This window comes from Prosopis cineraria, unplaced genomic scaffold (assembly GCF_029017545.1).
Source record: "Prosopis cineraria cultivar Desert tree isolate PC_DT_omini unplaced genomic scaffold, ASM2901754v1 PC1, whole genome shotgun sequence".
Taxonomy (NCBI): Eukaryota; Viridiplantae; Streptophyta; class Magnoliopsida; order Fabales; family Fabaceae; genus Prosopis; species Prosopis cineraria.
Window position 1 is genome coordinate 48,387,775 of NW_026555332.1, and position 12,356 is coordinate 48,400,130.

Consider the following 12,356-nt stretch of genomic DNA (forward strand, 5'->3'; position numbering starts at 1 on the left):
AATTATGTGTTCAGATTTTTCTTTTTTAAAAAAGCAAGATATAGACTGAACCACCTGGTATTTCTAGCGGCATGTATGTTCAATTTTATTCACAGAATAATTGATAGTTGAAGGTACCTTATTTTCTTTAGAGATGGCAACCTCTGAGGATGTGGGATGAAGTTGAACCCTGATTGTTACTCCCACGATTCAATGTCCCTTCAACGTCTGCATGTAAAAATTTTGACTCTTCTCGAACCTCATCAATGCTGTTTGTGGTTGCCATCTTCTTGTGACCTTGAAGTTGTCAGCTTCAATCGTGTTGGGCAGGGAAGATGAGAGAAGGAGAGGAGAGGAAAAACGAGGAGGGGGAAACAAGAAAGAAAACTCGGAATCTTCATCCTTTGGGTTGGATATTCTCCTCACATGTGGTCACAAACAATTTTAAATCCATCGATTTGTTAAATGAAAATTTTCTTTACATGAATTTTGAATATTTAAACGTAATTTATATATCAGTAATATCAAAATTATAGTCCTACTTTGTAATGACCTTGAAATTGAAATGGGCTAAATAGTTTATATTGATTCAGCGTGTGAGGATTCAACAAAATCTATCACATTTTTTTTTTATCTGAGTAATTATTACTCCTTTTATTTTATGTATAAGATTTTGGAAGAGGATTTTTGTGATGCTTTGATAAGTCATTGCAGTAACTACTCATTATAATATATTTTTTCTTTTTCCCTACTTAGTTTTAATATATAAAAGTAGAAAAATTTTAAAAAATATATTTAATATAAAAAATATAAAATTGATTTAATTTTTAAACAGAGTTAAGTAAATTCAATTAACTTTTCTATAAGTGACTTATATTTTAGGGTTAATGAACATTTTAAATTATAAGTTATTGTATGAATAGCATTTTAAAACTTTGAACTCTTAAAAATGTAAAAATTCTTCTTAACTTTTAAATTTAAGTGTTTGAAATTCTATCGTTTCAATGACTATTTTATTTAGGGCCTGTTTGGTTCGAGGGAGGGAAGGGAAGGGAAGGGAGAGGAGGTGAGGGGAACTCCCCCCAATTTGGAGGAGAGGCTTTGGAGGAGAGGGGAGGGAAAATTTTAAAAATTTCCCCTCCCCTCTTCCTAACCAAATGAGGGGAGGGGAGGGGAGGGAAGAGGCTCTCCTTTCCTAACCAAATGAGGGGAGGGCAGGGGAGCCTCTCCCCTCCCCTCCCCCCCAACCAAATGGGGTCTTAAAGAATCTAAACGAGTGTCACATGCATGCAAGTGGCCCTTCAACTATAAAAGTAATAATTATTTTTTTTTTTTTAATTAATAATAAAATTTTAAAGTTTGAAATTTAAAAATTGAGAGAAGTTTTTTTTACAATTTAAAATTTAATTATCACACAATAATTAAAAATTTATGATGGTTGCCGCATAATTTACAAATTACATGCTAGAGCCTTATAATTTCACGCTATATTGTCACGTGTAGTAATGCAAAGGAATTCGTCTTCTCACCAAACCTCATGCCCGAAGAACACCGCGGAAGCATAATTCACATGAAACAAGATGAGTTATCTGTCGATCTGTGGAGAGTGTAGTGATGCGAGCCCAGGAGATGAGGCATTATGAGCATCCACGACACTGCTTGGAAGGTGAAGCAAAGGAGCCTCAACCCCCGAGTCTCCCAACCTCATCAACGATATGGAACTATCGCTTGAGAGAGTTAGCGAACCAACGACAGTTCCTCCAAGCTCTCACTCTCTACCGCCACATGCTTCGATCTGGTTGTTTCCCCAACACCTTCACTTTTCCCTTCGCTTTCAAGTGCTGCGCCGTCCTCTTTTTCCCTCTTATGGGTTCCCAACTTCACACCATGTCATCAGAACCGGGTGCCAACCCGACCCTTTTTATACGAAACTTCTCCATTTCTATGTATTGTAAATGTTCCTTCGTTCAAAACGCACGCAAAGTGTTCGAGGAAGTGGCCCCTGGAGGAACTTCACTAGGTTCCTTAACTTATCGTCTATAATACTCGGGTTACACTACAACTCCAAAATTTTGGATGCACCGAGTTCTTTGCCGAATGAGGAAGGAGGAATTATTGTTGACTCGGTTACGATTTTGGGCTTGGTTCAGGGTGTACGGTCCCTGCCCATATGGGCATCGGGATGTGCCTTCACGGTTGTTGCGTGAAGTTTGGGTTGGACCGTGACGTATCTGTGGCAAATTGTTTGCTCACCATGTATGTCAAGTGTGGGGAGGTTGGACATGCCCGACAACTGTTTCGATGAAATGACGGAGAAGAATTTGATTACTTGGAATGCCATGATTTCTGGGTATGCGCAAAATGGGCTTGCCAGACATGTTTTGGAACTTTACCGTGAGATGAAGTCGATCAATATACGTCCAGACCATGTGACGCTTCTTGGGGTTCTATCTTCTTGTGCCAATCTTGGTGCACAGAGCATTGGTTCTGAAGTAGAACGACAGATAGAGTACTGTGGGTTTGGTTCCAATCCGTTTTTAACAAACGCCTTAATCAATATGTATGCTAGGTGTGGAAATTTGATAAAGGCTCGAGCAATATTTGATCGCATGGCTGAGAAAAGTATCATTACGTGGACAGCTATGATTGTGGATATGGAATTCATGGACACGGAGAAATTGCACTTAATTTTTGATGAGAGGTCAAGCGTGGGATTAGACCTGATGGAACTGCTTTGTGTCTGTTCTTTCTTCTGCGTGTAGCCACGCAGGATTGACTGATGAAGGCTTAAAATACTTTGATGCAATGGAGATGAAGTACGGTTTGAGGCCAGGTCCGGAGCATTATCTTGCTTGGTGGATCTTTTAGGCCGGGCGGGTCGATTGAAGGAAGCTATGGACCTTATAAATTCAATGAAAGTGAAACCTGATGGTGCAGTTTGGGTGCCCTTTTGGGTGCATGTAAGATTCACAAAAACGTTGAGCTGGCAGCGTTTGCCTTTGAACGAATCATTGAGCTGGAACCCACAAATATAGGTTATTATGTCTTATTATCAAAATTTATATTCTGATGCCAAGAACATCGAGGGGGTTTTGAAAGTCCGAGTCATGATGAGGGAGCGAAAATTGAAAAGGAGCCAGGATGTAGCTATGTTGAATATAGAAAGGAAAAGTGCACTTTTTCTTTCCGGTGACATGAGCCATCTTCAAAGTGATGATATATATAAATGTTGGATAAAACTGGAAGCCTTGTGAAGGAGATTCATCCATCAGCAGAGAATGAAGGCAGAACGAATGAAGAACTCTTAACCGGCATGGGGGTGCACAGTGAAAAGTTGGCCATTGTATTCGGCCTGTAAAACTCTAGGCCTGGAACAGAGATTACTGTGATGAAGAATCTGAGAGTGTGTGTAGATTGCCACATATTTATTAAGTTGGTGAGCAAGATTGTCAACCGCAGAATTGTTGTTAGAGATGCCACTCGGTTCCATCATTTTAGTGATGGAGTCTGTTCTTGCAGAGGACTACTGGTAACACAAGTGCATCGGTGTCGATTGTGATTGCATAGAATGATGTCCCATTGCTGAAGCTAACTGTTGAAGGAGCAATCACGTCGGAATGAAAAAGAGAGCCTAAGCGTCAGTGGGGGCGTTAAATTTGAAAACTGAAGGGGGAGGCGTGCCTAGCGACTTGATGATCAATTACCGAGAGGCTGGAAGCAAAAAATGTATACATGACAAGAAATCCGAGTTACAGGATTTTATGATACGTAAGCTTTGCGAGGTACAAAAGTGCCAACGACTTAAAAATATAAGAGCAAAGATACAGGATCAAATTTTAACACTATCTATTGACGTCAACATTTTTTTTCCTGGATGATTTAAGGGATAAATGCAAAACCAGATCATCAATATCTTATGCTGAGATTAGGGATTAACCAAAATACTCGCTGATGACTTGATTAAAGGAACATTATGCATAACAACCTCAGGTTGGATAATCATGCTTTTCTCTCGTAGTTCTTAGTCAGCCACAAGCTAGATAAACATTACCGTTGCCGTCTTCTTCAAAAAGTTATTTTTTTCTTTTTGCCCCGGTGGCCTATCAGCCCCGCTGGCACTAAGATGCCCTGTTGTGGCCCTTTCTTTTCCCTTTTTTTTTTTGGGGGGGGGTGGGGGTGGTTTTCAGATTACCGAGGCATGGCAAAAACCAAATTTTACAACAGTAACTAATAACTAAATAGAGTAAGTAATGGCACTGGATTTTTAAAAGGAGGAGGGGTGGGGGGGGGGGAGGGGGGGGGGGATGGCGCTGGAATCCGAGCTGAGAACATTCATTCCAGGCATAGCTCAAACGTAAAAGACATGAGGCCTTCCCTTGGGTCCCAAAAAGTTTTTGGAGCTAGAAGGACTAGCAATTCTGAACTCAGTATAACAGTTCAGAACTAAAACAGCTATTGGTTAATGATGTGAAATCCGATGACGATACATGGTTAGGAATTTCACAGACGAAACAGAACAGAAACACATGAAACTGGTACTAATTACATTCGAACGTGGTGTAGCCGGGAGAAACCTCTTTAGAAGTTGCTACCCATCATTCCCTTAAAAAAATGGAGTTTCCTTGTGCTAACTAGAATTGGAATACTCATTTATGACATCTGAAGTGAACAATTCTCAAAGGGTCCATAGTTCTTGCGGTATCAACGCCAAGCTTCAACTAACTCTGTTCTAGAATTTTATGCGCCCAGCAATGCAGTTCCACGGTTCTTTTCTAAAGTTCCTGCAACTGGCACGTCAACTTACCTTTCTGGAACACTCCAATGTATTTGTCAAGGCAGTGAAGCTACTGTCTTGAAGTCCATTCTCAAGGAGCAGACTTGAGAAACAACATTGCAGGCACAACAGTCAACCAGTAACTTGTTTCTGACAGCCGGAACCATTATTTCAGCAGAAGTTGACAACTTTTTGGATCCACTTACAGTTTCAGAGTCATCATTCAGTAAGATTATTAGGGCTTTCCATCAAAGGTCTTCAGCATCAGAAGCTACCTCCTCTTGGCGCCTATCATTTCTATTTTCACAGCCATTATTTAAATCAGTCCTGAAGAGCTCGGGTTCTCATCATCATCAAATGAATTTAAATTTGAAACAGGATTCCATTCCTCATTGACTCCTCTCTTTCTCTGAGTGTCTTTATAACAAGAGTTTTGAGCAAATTCATCACCTGCACTGCGTACATCAAGGCAATCAAAGGATCTGCCATCTGTATAGAAAGGGGTCAGAAATGCTGTCATGTTCGGTGGATTAACCAAAACCTCCACCAAATACTACATTTTTACCAGATATTGCATAAACACGTTAAAAACAAAATTCAAGAAAGAAATGCAAACCAAACATATAGCTGAAGGAAAAGTAACCCACTAAAACTTTCAGAGAAGCTTTAAAATTAAAAGTTAAACAAAATCTATGCTTAAAATTATTTCCTACCAAAAAGTTATATATTACCTACAATGCCAAACTGTTAAGTTAGCCAGCTGAGATAATAATCATAAAACACACAGTATTGGTTTACACAAAAAGCAGTAGCCAAACCCCAACAACACAATTATCACAAAAGCTGAATAAAAGGATTTGGATTCAATGATAAGTGGATTCAGTAAGAAGCCATGAGAAAAGTTCATTTCCTACCATCTCTTCATAATTAAACGGGCACCCCAGAACACAAATCAAAACCACAATGTTTCATTGAAGTTTCATTAATTCCTGTGAGCTGCAAATAGATGATTGGGTTTGAACGGTTGGAACTCTTGCTACTACTTAATGATTCCACATCTTTTACTGAATCCAATCTGGAATAGAAGTACAATTATCCAAGAATGACGAGGCATTTTACTTACTTGAGTCATATTTGGTGCAAATACCATTGCAACATTACGTGCATTCATCTTGTTCAAGTTTTTCTCGTTGACGCACATCAGCCATTAAGTTTATTGCCCAATCTAGTAGAGCAGCCTCTGTTGGAGGAAGCACGCAGCCTAACAAGTTGGGTACATTCCTCTTCTGACTGGGATTGCATCACTTGCTCTGGTGAAAGAGGGTCCAAAACTCCATTTGGAAGTCTCTTGAACCAGGCCTAAAAGAGAGAACCGGGAAATCAATGCTAGTGCATTAACCTAGTTTACTTGTTTGGTTACCTTACAAGTTAATGGGCACTGTTATGGGGGAGACTGATTCATGCATTAACCTAGTTTACTTGTTTGGTTACCTTAACAAGTTAATGGGCACTGTTATGGGGGAGACTGATTCAATTAACTGCTTTCACTGAGTTCCACCAAATTTATGACCAGACCCCTACAATCTAAACTGAATTCAAAAAAAAAAAATGTAAATGATTCAGATTAAAAGATGCTGGAGAAATAGGCCTGGCAAAAACCTTTATAAGACCTGCCAAGCAGTGCACATCAACGCCACCAGGTACCACTCCTCTATTTAATTGTTCCCTTACATACTCTTCTTGACTATTCCCGGCAGTAATTCTGAAGATTCCTTCAGCCTGCATATATAAAAATTCAAGATTTCAAGCCTATGGTATAAAACAGGAGGCAGCATAACAGCTCCAAAGCAGAGCCACATGGGGGACTAGCTTACCTGCAGGCCTCCTTGTGCATACAAATGTCTTTGCATTAGCAGGAGTATTGTAGGCACACTATTGCCTCGAGCATCAAAGGAAAGCTGCATAGATTCTGTTGAAACCCCAAAAACAGTTGCGCTGCAGAAAAAACAAAAATATATCAGCATTCAAATGGGTGATATGGGTTAGGAATTGGGGGACATTCAATAAGGTAAACAAGATTGCCATGAGAACATACATGTTTACCAATGACAAAGCTGACAAATTGAAAATACCATCACCATGACTTCTTTCTATCTAAGCCACCTGAGTTGCAAGAATTGATCTTTTGCTTTCCTTTTTTCAATAATCTTGACACCATTGACGAAGTATACACTACTATTTTACATCCTCTTAGATCAAAGGGAATTGAGAAAAGAACTGACACAGAAAAAGGATGTATGGGCAAAATCACCATAGATGGAAGAAATCACTTATATCAATGACCTTTATCAGTTTCACATCTCTGTTGTATGTTAAATTGCCACAACTAACCAAACCCACTTCAGAAGACTGATATGCAAGATAAGCATCATTTCATAAATGTGTTGTGTCTGCCACAGAGAGAATTCAGTGGTACCAAGAATTCATTGTCAAGCTTGACATGGACAGGAAATGAGGAAGCATAGATTAACAAAACATGTGAGCATAGCTACAAATTGGGAAATGAGGAGGGAGGATTACTTCTTCCAAGTCTTGCACCCCCCATAATGCCCAATTCAATCAGATATTTACAGCTAGGATCAGCAGGGGTTTATTTCTCCATATGCAACTATTAAGATTAATTTCTTGGTTCACTACACAATAGATTCAGACAATTAGTATTTAAATAAAATAAAAAAACATAGCCAATGCATATGCAAACAACGTGATTAGATTTTGCTTTCTTTTCTGTATCAAAAAGAAAAAGAAAAAAAAAAGAATTCGAAGGTAAGTTTGGTTAGGGAAAGGGAAGTTCATTGAATATTTATCTTGTCCTGAAGATTCTATAACGAAGGCCAGGGGAAAAAAAGGTTATCTTTTATCTTTTACTGCCCCTTTCAAAAGCTCCCTAGCGCATCCTAAATTCCTCACATAGAACAAGGAGACTTGATAAATTTTGCAGATGGGGGGAAAAAACTATTAAAATGAGTTTCCAAGAAATGCACATTGCGCAGTTTTGCTTCTAATTCCCTCTTACAATCCAACAGTTGCAAAGTCATAGAAATCATCGCTTCAATTGCTCGAGTTTGTTTGCAATCATATCTGCACTAAAAGACTCAGGAAAAAAAAGAAAAGAAAAAACCTTCAAAAAGATAATGCCGCTGGCGCTAAATAGTTACGTAAATTTAAGTTACATATTAAAAAAGACGCAGAAAGACACATCAAATCCCGTATCCGGCAACACTTCTATCAAACAGATTTTAAGTAACGATTACAAAATAAACTGACCTGGCGCTGGGGGCCCTCCTGGGAACTTCAGGTTCGAATTCAACTGGCAACCCAAGAAACCCATTAAAGCGGTCGAAGGTGACATGCGCAACGTGCCTGACATTGCAGGGCCACCCAATCTCCATTGAAGAGAGTTTACTTCTCGTACTAGAACTGCAACCAATCAAAGATTTTCTGAAAACGGCAATTAAAAGTGTCAAGATAGACAGCTGATCCCCCTCTCTGTCTCTTTCCTTCCTTTTCCTGTCTGGTACTCTTTCTTCCTCTTCTTGCGCCTCCTCCGCACCCAAAGGGTCCTCCACGTCTTCCTCAACCACGGAACTGTTAACAAGGGCATTTGGTTGCGAACCATCATTGGGGTTGAGTCGCCCACACGGACTGGAAGAGCTTGAGACTGAAGGGAAGTGAGGTGGGGATTGGAGTACTTGGGTCATATTTGAGCAATTATTTTGCAGGAAGACGTAGACTTCGATCTTGCCCCACTATTATTGAATCTATATCTTCACGGAAAGCAAAGGTTTCGATATGAACATTTTGGAGTTTGGATCAAGAAAGGGTTCTGGAAGGTTAGGCCTGGCTATCGTCACCGCGCCTTCACATGTTTGATATTCCCTTAAGGTTAGAGATACATTGGGAAAGATGAAAAGGAAGAGGGCCCGGATTTCCACGGGGCCATTGAGAAAGAGGGCGTCCGTGGGGAATTGTAAGTTGGGAACCGGGATGATGAAGAGAGAGAGAGAGAGAGGGAAAGGACGTGTACTGTAGAAGTGACTTGGTTTACGTTTTGTGCGTAACGTAGTGTGATGATTTCAGTTTTCACCGTCGTCCGGGCTTCGAATTGCATGTTTTTCTGCAAGAAAACTAATAATTCAATCTTAGAAAGCTTTTTTTTTAAAAAATCTTTTAAATAAAAAAATTAAAAATTATTTTTTATCTCCAAACTTTATTTAAAAATTATTAATTATTTAATTTAGTCCTTTAATATTAGAAATTCTCTCTTTTATTATTTGATGTCAATGAACCCACATTTATTTTTTTAATATTTTTTATTATAAATCATTAGATTATTAGTTATTTACACCTCTCAATTTTACTCTAAATAATTAGTAATTCACCGAACACTTTAAATTCAAATATTTTATAAAAAATACTTAAAAATTAAATATGAGACTTAATTAACAGTGAACAGATAATGAGTTAATAATAAGGTGATAAGAAAGAGAATATTTAATTTTTAGAGATAAAATTAATCTATAATTAAATTTAAGATACGTAATAATATTTCAAGTAAAGTTAAAGATAAAATTATCTTTAACTTTTTTATGAATACTTCAATTATATAATAAATGTTGTATTCTTATTTTGGCCACTCATTACAATACATTATTAATATTGATTTTTCTTACACTTTCATGAGTATGAATCCTGGTAAAAATATGTTTAGATTATTTTATTTTTAACTAAAACTTATTTATATGGGGTGGATAATTTCATCCTTAAATAATAAGTTACGAGTATTTAGAATTATAAATTTATTTTTAAAACAATTTTGCTACTCAACTTTTGAAAAATGCACAATGTCATCCTTACTGTTAGTAAAAATTAATTTTAATTATTAATTAAATAAAAAAATTTATAAAAAAAGAACTGTGAAAATTGTAGGAAAATGATCTAAAATTTACATACAACGATCCAAAGAGAAACATAAAAAGACATGAAAACTTTTTAATACTTTTTTTATAATTTTTAATTAACTAATAATTAAAGTTATTATTTATTAACAGCAAGATATTATTGCATCACTTTGAAAAATTAGATAGAAAAATTGCATTAAAATTAAGTATAGAATTTTAAATACTATTAAATCTATAGTTTAATGATAAATTTGTCATTTTACGCTTTTATATAATGCTCATATCATAGACATAGGATTTTCAAATATCATTGCGTATTGTTGTGTGATGCTTGTAAAAAAGGGGAAAAAAAAAAGAGCAAAGAAAGAAAAGATTAGGAAAAGAAAGTTATGTTGAAAGAAGAGAAATCAAAGGGTTTTTTTTTATCTAACAAAAAAATCACAGTCTTTCTGTCTGCTTGCACGGCAAAATCTCACCCGGTCATCTAGTTGGAAGTGCAGGAGAAATAGAAGACACCAAAAAAATCCCACCCTCTCTCTCTCTCTATACATGCACGGCAATTATTTTCAACGTATATAATGCCCAATGTAACGCAACCAATGTGCTCTGAAGGTCCTCTATCTTTTGGAACCAGAGCAAGATTCTAATTTTGCATTTGCTCTTTAGTGGGCAAAAATCTCGCTTCAAGGAATCAAACCGCTGTGTTTTATCACAATATTGTTAAGTTAACAATCATCATGTCCATTTTTCGTAGTATTTCCGGAAAAAGGTTGGGAGGGATAGCAGCCTCAGAAATGAAGTGAAACAAGTTCGAGTTTTTTGGGAGGTAGTCGGATGAGAGAGGGAAAAAGCATGATGTAACAGGTAGCTAAAAGGGGTGTTGCGAGAATCGAACTCGCGACCTCTCGCACCCGAAGCGAGAATCATACCACTAGACCAAACACCCAGTTTGATGTGAGGCATTCAGAATTATTTAATTCACTATTCAATACATATACACAATCTACTCCAAATCCCAGCCATTTTCCCCTCTGGCTCTGCGTATTGCAAAATTTAAGTTAAACCAAGACATATCGAAGCAAATTGCAGTATATTTCCGATGCAGTACGCGTTCAAGGCAAGATGCTCGTTGATGAGAGTATTGAATGAGTTTCAGTTCCACCATGTATAAAGTGAAAATGAGGTATGCCGATCTCGGAGAAGAAATTAACTAAAACACAAGTCATGAATGATGTCTTCCTCCGAAGCTCCGAGTTGTTTTTTCCATCTGAAGGTCTCTCAGCCAAACAGTGCACCATATTTTTCAAAGAATCGTACTTCCTTTTAAATAAAGTGTAGAGACTTTAAAGCGACTTAAAATATTAAAAAATGAAACTGTAAGGATTTAGAATATCAAAAAAAAAGTATAAGAACTAATAGCAAAATATAAATAAAGTGCAAGAATCGAAAGTTATATTTTTTTAAAATTATTCTATATTTATTTTTAATGAAAATATCATATTACATAAAGGTAAGTATAAAAATATGATGTTAGTTTGAACACAAATAATTAATTTATCAGGGGGGTGAAAAATTCAATTAAAAATATAAGATATTTTTAAATGAAGGGAGTATAATTTTTCAATAAACTAATAATATCTATTATTTTTTTAATATGTTAATAGTGAATAAATAAAATATCAAATAATATGTTAATAGTCTAGTATTAAATTATATGTGAAAAATGTAAAAAAGGGTTGCTAAAAAAAATATGATGGTATGATTCATTAAATCTTCTCATGTTTATTTTTTTGAAAAAAAAAAAGCTTTTCATATATGAAAATATATGTTAAAAGAATCCACGGGTTGAGTAGGTCGCGGCCCTCCCCACCATACACCAGGATCCTCCCATGCTCGTAGTCGTAGAGCTGTCCTACTTCGCGACGCTTGTTTTCCAATTGTACCCACACATTAAAACTGTCCTAATAATTCTCGGCGTTCCACTTGGCCAGATGAGAGGCACGGATTGAGTTTGAGGAGTACAACAAGCTTGTGTCAATCTACTCTGAACATACAAATAATATGCGACGAGAGGGAATGTTGGCCAGATAACATATATTTATTTAGGGTCAACGGTCAAGTAGTGTGAAATGGTTTCAATAGGAGGAACGAGTCAGCACGTTGATGAGCCAGGCTCTGTCAATGTCAGAAGAGTTTTCAAGGGTCCTGTCACAATCACAAGCTATTTAAATATAACTCATCCCCAACAAACATCTCATAAAGGAAGAATGTTTAACTGACTTATAAATTATATTTTATTAATGTGGCCTCTTGATATGAAACTCGTGACATAATCCATTTCTTAAGAGCTGACGTCCGCAACGGCTCACACTTCACAACATTCACTCAGCCTTCGGTCAGTCAACCCCTCCATGGACAGCCCTTTTTGCAAACAGCGACTCTCAAAAAGAGTACCAATATCACAACCACAAACTATTTGGGTAGAACTCACCTTCAAAATACACCTCATAAAGGAAAGGTGTCCAACTGATTTATAAATTATATTCTGTTAATGTGACCTCTTAACGTGAGACTCGTGACAAGCCTAACCCTCTTCAGCCTTCAAACTCGGGTTCTAGGGTGGACGGTTTTGTTCATATTCC

At 37.2% G+C, this 12,356-nt stretch overlaps 1 non-coding gene and 2 pseudogenes across 1 annotated transcript; 1 reads left to right on the forward strand and 2 right to left on the reverse strand.

Annotated features, from left to right (window-relative positions):
- Positions 1–2,074: 2,074 nt before the first annotated feature.
- LOC129293516 (putative pentatricopeptide repeat-containing protein At3g11460, mitochondrial) lies at positions 2,075–3,136 on the forward strand (annotated as a pseudogene).
- A 1,415-nt stretch (positions 3,137–4,551) lies between these two features.
- LOC129302486 (rho GTPase-activating protein 5-like) lies at positions 4,552–8,841 on the reverse strand (annotated as a pseudogene).
- A 1,747-nt stretch (positions 8,842–10,588) lies between these two features.
- TRNAP-CGG (transfer RNA proline (anticodon CGG)) lies at positions 10,589–10,660 on the reverse strand. The gene has a single exon. It is a non-coding gene; the product is annotated as a tRNA-Pro (tRNA).
- Positions 10,661–12,356: the final 1,696 nt, after the last annotated feature.